This window comes from Dermochelys coriacea, chromosome 9 (genome assembly GCF_009764565.3).
Source record: "Dermochelys coriacea isolate rDerCor1 chromosome 9, rDerCor1.pri.v4, whole genome shotgun sequence".
NCBI classification, from domain to species: domain Eukaryota; kingdom Metazoa; phylum Chordata; order Testudines; family Dermochelyidae; genus Dermochelys; species Dermochelys coriacea.
In genome coordinates this window covers 35,655,518-35,661,723 of record NC_050076.1, presented here as the reverse complement: position 1 = coordinate 35,661,723, position 6,206 = coordinate 35,655,518, and the positions used below count along the sequence as shown (strand labels likewise).

At 45.7% G+C, this 6,206-nt stretch overlaps 1 protein-coding gene across 7 annotated transcripts in view; it reads left to right on the top strand.

Annotated features, from left to right (window-relative positions):
* The first annotated feature begins 677 nt into the window (after positions 1-677).
* Positions 678-6,206, top strand: part of RHBDD1 (rhomboid domain containing 1) — a 91,552-nt gene continuing 86,023 nt past the window's right edge. For 5 of the 7 annotated variants that reach the window (XR_006274157.1, XM_043492153.1, XM_038417531.2 and 2 more), the window contains exon 1: positions 678-3,088. The gene's annotated coding sequence lies outside the window, so the exon portion shown is untranslated. Of the gene's footprint in view, positions 3,089-3,120; positions 3,419-3,651; positions 4,112-6,206 lie in introns of those variants that run through there. The other 2 variants (XM_043492151.1, XM_038417525.2) reach the window with 2 other exon arrangements.

Sequence of the window (6,206 nt, the reverse complement as noted above, 5' to 3'; positions counted from 1 at the left end):
AATGTGCAGGAAAGAGATGGTAGTGCAGTCATCCTAAAATTCTAGATGTGAAGGGCTGATGACCTGTTTCTTGTCCTACCTATAGAATTTATTTTTCTTGAGTACTCCCCACAAGGACTTTTGTAGGATATTTCAGTGGTCAATCAGAAGCAACCAAATTAAAAGCAATCATGACTTTGCATTTGCTAGAAAAGATTCCAGTGAGCTTTTACAATACGAGTGAAGCTTTGAGCAAACGAATATTACTATATTTACAATTGTTTCACTTCGCTTTTCTCCGTTGTACTTGCTTTGCTGCTCTGTTGTACTGGAAATTAATGGGATATGTAGAGTATATAAAAATCAATACAAAATGACACATAAATCTTGTTCTGTAAGAAGGTGTAGTCATAGCAGAAACACATCTGTGGAAGCATAACTGGCAAGAATCCCATAGCTATGATTCTGGCCAATAGCAGGACACCTCTGCCAAGAGACATGGCACTCCCTAGTGGCCTCCACAACTCTTTTCTAAAGTATAAAACAAAATTGTATTGATAGAAGAAAAATTCTACATTCTTCAATTGCAGAATATGTAACACCTTAGCTTCAGGCTCCCCCAAAAGAAAAAAAAATCTCCACAATATGCAGTATTGTTATACCAATAAAATAAAAACCAGCAGGATCTTATTAAAGGGGAAAAGGCAAAATGCCACATTTATTGTGAATACAGAAAGAATCTAGTAAGCAGTTAGTTATAGCTATAACATTCCATTCAATTTCATATTTATTCACACATTCATTCATACACACACAGAGGTTCTGCAAGGTTATCATAGTTACAAGCCTTAGAGCTGCTCGTGCCAAGCCACTGGTCAGGTGGCCTGGACATGAGGAGGGAGCAGGGCCTTGTCAGATGCTCATCTGATGCCCCTGGAAGTTGGTTTGCAGAATCAGACCCCAAAGTTCTAACTTTCTAGAATCCATTTTTATAGGAATTTCTTCATATGCCAGTCTATGGGAATTGCTTCATCATGCTGTTGCTGAATCAATCAGCAGATAGCACATTCCTGATGGCTCCATGCTGCCAAATGTTATCTTGTTCTTTGGTTCTCCTGTCCTTGAGGCTGTTGGGTGGATTCCAGTCTGCCCTCTGCGGGTCCTCTGGTTATTTCAACTTGACACCTTCTTCAGCCGATGGACACTGGATTCTTAGGCTGGCACCTCCCTGATCATTCAGTTATTATCCACACCAAGCATCCATCCACATACATCCTCGATCTCTATTTTAATCACAATTGTTAACAAAGCGAGATGAATACAACAAAAGTGTGGGGACTCTCTGGGTGCTGATTCTGTTGTTACAGAGTATTGCTTTGAGTCTCTATGCATCCGATGAAGTGAGCTGTAGCTCACGAAAGCTTATGCTCAAATAAATTTGTTAGTCTCTAAGGTGCCACAAGTACGAATACAGACTAACGCAGCTGCTACTCTGAAATCTGTGTGAGTAGTTGTTGTTACAAAGAATTGCTTTGAGAACAGACTCTGTCTTAGAATGTACTAACACAATTAGCAGCTTGCAAGTTTCATACATAGAGGGAGAGAAACAGTACCAAAAAACAAAAGACCTCTTAATTAGTAATACCCTGGAATTTAAACTATGGGGAATCAAACTCATTTGTGATTTTAATACAGAACTTCTTTAATATGATCCAACAGTATGAGGTAATAGGTTTCCTGAAACGAGAACATGGAAGTTATAAAACAAGAACTTTTACATGGAGCTTGCAATGTCTGTACTTCTTGTGTCCATACCAACTCTGCCAGGCATTTTGGGATGGGATCTATAACTAGGGTGACCAGATAGCAAGTATGAAAAAACAGAACAGGGGGTGGGGGGTAATAGGCGCCTATATAAGAAAAAGTCCCCAAAATGGGAATGTCCCTATAAAAATGGGACATCTGGTCACCCTATCTATAACTCATCTGGGTGGGCTTGTGCAACCTATATTGATTTTTTCCCAGACCATACATGAAGCCAAAAGCATTGCAGCAGCACCAGTTCAGTCAGTTTTAACTTCATCTTGCAATGTAGTGCCTCATATATGACAATTATCCAGAAGCTCCTGCTCGGAGCAAGAGCACTAGGCATCTTCACTGGTTCCTTCACTCAGTTAAATTGTAGACATAGTTCTAGTGACTGCCCTGAAAAATCTCCTGAGTGAGAACTGAGCAGACACTGGCTACCGGAAGGCAACATCCTGAGGCTAATCTTGCCTTAACACGGTGAGCTATGTTACTGCAACTGTGAACAGAATCACTGGAAGAGCTTGGTGTATACATCTGTGATGTGGATGAGCAGGTACGATAGAAACAAACAAACTATGAGGGAAAAATGAATGACCCAGTGACTGGAGCCTTGCACTTTTCAGGCCCACATCTACACTAGAGCTAAAAAGTATGTCCCTTGAACTTGTCTTCAAACACAGAACTCACCCTAAAGACATTTTTTTCCTAAAGTAACACGTGGTTTACTTCTGTTCATGCTGGCCAGTGTAACTGGCTGGATGGGGTCTTCTGTTGACCCAGCCTATTGGCAGGTTCTGGGAATCGGCAAGGAGACGTCTCCTGGTGACTCGGTGGCAGGTTCAGCTGGTCAGGTGGATATAAGGGGGTGGAAGGGAGCCCTCTGCTCGCAGGGCTCTATGGCCCGAGGTTGAGCAGAGCTAAGGGAGAAACCCTAGCAACAGCCAAGCCTGAGGAGGAGGAGCTGCCGCCCCGCAGCGCTCCTGGAGTCTCCCCTGGGGGCGCAGCCGGCCCCTTCCCAACGCCGCGGGGCGGGGCAGGGCTGCTCCTCTTGCAATCGCCCCCGCGTTCCGCTCCAACACGCCCTCCTCAGGAGCGGTCAGACCACTCCGGGCTCCACGCCTGCAGGCAGGGGGAAAGCGGGAGCTCGGACATCACCCCTAGAGGGCAGGCCCGCCCCCGCTGCTGCGCCTGCGCCTTCGGGACTGGGAGAGTCGCCGCGACTCCCGCGGCCTGTCATTGAGCCGCTTCAGGGTCACGTGCTGAGTCGGGGGCCGCTGTTGCGTTGCGCGCGGCGGTGAACGTGAGTGTGGGGAGCGGGGGCTCGGGGCTGTTCCCGGATGTGACCCTTCGCCTCTTGAGTCCCGACTCTCTCCCGCCGCGCGCGGAGCCCCCCTTCCCCTGGGAGGAGGCCTGCTGCTTCCTGGATCCCCATAGGGCAGCCCCCTCCCCTGCGGGAACTCGGGGCCGTTGCCGGGGGACTGGCCGCCGCCTACGGCCATCTCTTGTCCCAGGCGGTACTGGCGGCAGGGCGGGCGTCTGTCGTGCTCTCTTGGCGCAACCTGTGGCCAGAGGGGCTAGGCCAGGCCCTGCGCTTGGTGCTGTGGGGCGACCAAGTTCTGCTGTGACCCACGTAACCGGGGGCTGACCAGCCGAGCCTGCTCCCTCTGCACTCGGGGGCCCCACCTGCAGCTTTCGGTCTCAGTTCTGCGAGCTGCCACAGGGCCAGGCGATAGCTACACGCCTGGCACCGCCTCCCAACCCAACACGCCTGTGCACCTCCTAGACCGAGCTTTCGAGCTGTCTTCCCCCACAGTCTAGAGGAGCTCCTCGGCGTGGGGGAGGGAGGCGGTTATGGGCAATCCTCATGTAAGGGGCTACTCATCCACAAAAGCTTATGCTCCAATACGTCTGTTAGTCTATAAGGTGCCACAGGACTCTTTGCAGCTCCTCCAGTTATGAGCACTTGAAAATAGGCTTCTAATAAAAGCTCTTCTGAAATCATTATGCTGCTGCAAGCCTAATAATGGCAGTGTAGCACTGATGTTTTAAGTCTATGTTGATGGCTTTGGAATTGCACGTAGCCTGGTGCCTTGGCATTATGGAAAAAAACAGATGTCACGTCACATGTGGAAGTGTAGGCAGTCTGCATAGCAAAGATAAAACTCTTCATTTATATAGCACTTTACTGTTTCAAACCCATTGGTGATAAGTATAAGAATGTAAGAACGGTCATAATGGGTCAGACCACAGGTCCAGCTAGCCCAGTATCCTGTCTTCCAACAGTGGCCAATGCCAGGTGCCCCAGAAGGAATGAACAGAGCAGGTAACCATCAAGTGATCAATTCCCTGTCGCTCATTCCCAGCTTCTGGCAAACAGAGGCGGGGACACATCCTGTTCATCCTGGCTAATAGCCATTGATCGATCTATGCTCCATGAACTTACCTAGTTCTTGCTTGAACCCTGTTATTGTCTTGGCCTTCACATCATGATCTAGTGAGAAGTTCCACAGGTCATGCATTGTGTGAAAAATACTTTTTGTTTGTTTTAAATTGCTGCTATTAATTTCATTTGGTGATCCCTAGTTCTTGTGTTATGAGGAGTAAATAACACTTTATTTACTTTCTTCACACCAGTCATGATATATTATTTTTTTATTTATTTATTTATTTGTTTATTTTATTTCGCCATTTTACTAATAGGAAAACTGAGGAGAAGAGAAATTTGTACAAGACTGTTTAGCAAGTCAGTGGCGGACTGAAACAAGAAAAGCAGGAGACATTTATGTGTGGGCCTTCAAATACTAATATTTACCAAAATTTGGTACAGAAACTGGCCCTTGAGTTTTAGGTCCTTGTTGTGCAATGGGATTCATCAGTTTGTGTGGGCTACTAAATTGCTGTTTACAGTGGGTTTACTTAGGAAGTACAAGAATGTTACAAATTATTTAAACATTTTAGCTGGAAGTTTTTTTTTATATACATTTTTGCATCACAAGTTATGACAGATGTCTCATTCTTAAAATGTAATATAATATTTTAACAGGCTGTCTAATAGCATTGAAGGGGAAAAAAGGAAACAAGGAGTAGATAAATGCCATATAGCATTTCTTATTTCTTCTGTTTCGTGCAAATAGTCATTAATTGTATCATATGTTTTAAAATGTTTTTAATATGTGAGTCAAGTTTTACCTTCTCCAGTTGTAGATAAGTGCTGAGATACTTTTATACTGAAACAACTGAACACACACAATTTTTTAACTGTCTTGGTATTACAGTAACTCTCACTTAAAGTCGTCTCTGTTAAGTTGTCTTCATTGTTATGTGCTGATCAATAGAGAACTGCTCGTTTAAAGTTGTGCAATGCTCCCTTCTAACATTGTTGGCAGCCGCTGCTTTGTCCACTGCTTTGCAGAAAAAGCAGCCCGTTGGAGCTAGGGTGGGGGCTTGAACCAGGGTGGACGGCGCCCCCCTCAGCTTCCTTGCTCCCCTAAGTTCCCTGTAAGCAGCTGCCCAGCAAGCTATCAATTGCTGGGCAGTCAGCAGTATCTCCCCACACTGCCATGGTGCTGCTTCTGCCCTCGGCCTTGGAGCTGCTCCGGGAGCCTCCTGTTGCTGTGCGAGAGTTGGGGGAGAAGGGGCGCTAATGTCGTGGTATCCCTCCCCCCCTGCTCCTGCCCCTGCTTGCCCATCACATAGAGCAGGAGGGAACGAAAGGGCTCAGGAGGAGGGCAGCAGGGGCTGTCTCACTTGCTGATCTACTTAAAAAGACAATGTACTTAGAGAGGAGTCAGCATACTTAAAGGGGCCTTGCACATCTCTCTGTCACACACACAGGGTGTGTGTGTGTCTCTCTCTCTGTCTGCCATGCTGTCTCCCCTCCTCCAGTGCTACCTTGTAGAGTGAGGCTACATTAACAGCAATGTGTTAATCCTTGAGGGCTCAGCTGTTCTAGTTCATCATTTAGCAATAAGGCATTCCCTGGGAAATGTCCCACCCTCTGACTTCACGACCTCTACCAAGCTTCACAATCATCATTGCTGTGTACAGTATTAAATTGTTTGTTTAAATCTTGTGTGTGTGTGTGTGTGTGTGTGTGTGTGTATGTATGTGTGTGTGTGTGTATATATATATATATATATATATATATATATATATATATATAGCCTTTTGTCTGGTGGAAATAATTTCCCTAGAGCCTAATCCCCCCCATTTACATTAATTCTTATTGGGAAATTGGATTCGCTTAACATCGTTTTGCTTAAAGTCACATTTTTCAGGAACATAACTACAACGTTAAGCAAGGAGTTACTGTAGTTGCAAAGTGATACAATTTTTGTGTGAAGACAAGTCGTAAGAGGTCTGACCAAAACTGGATATAGCCCTAAAAGGTGGTGTCTGAGGGCTTATCAACACACAAA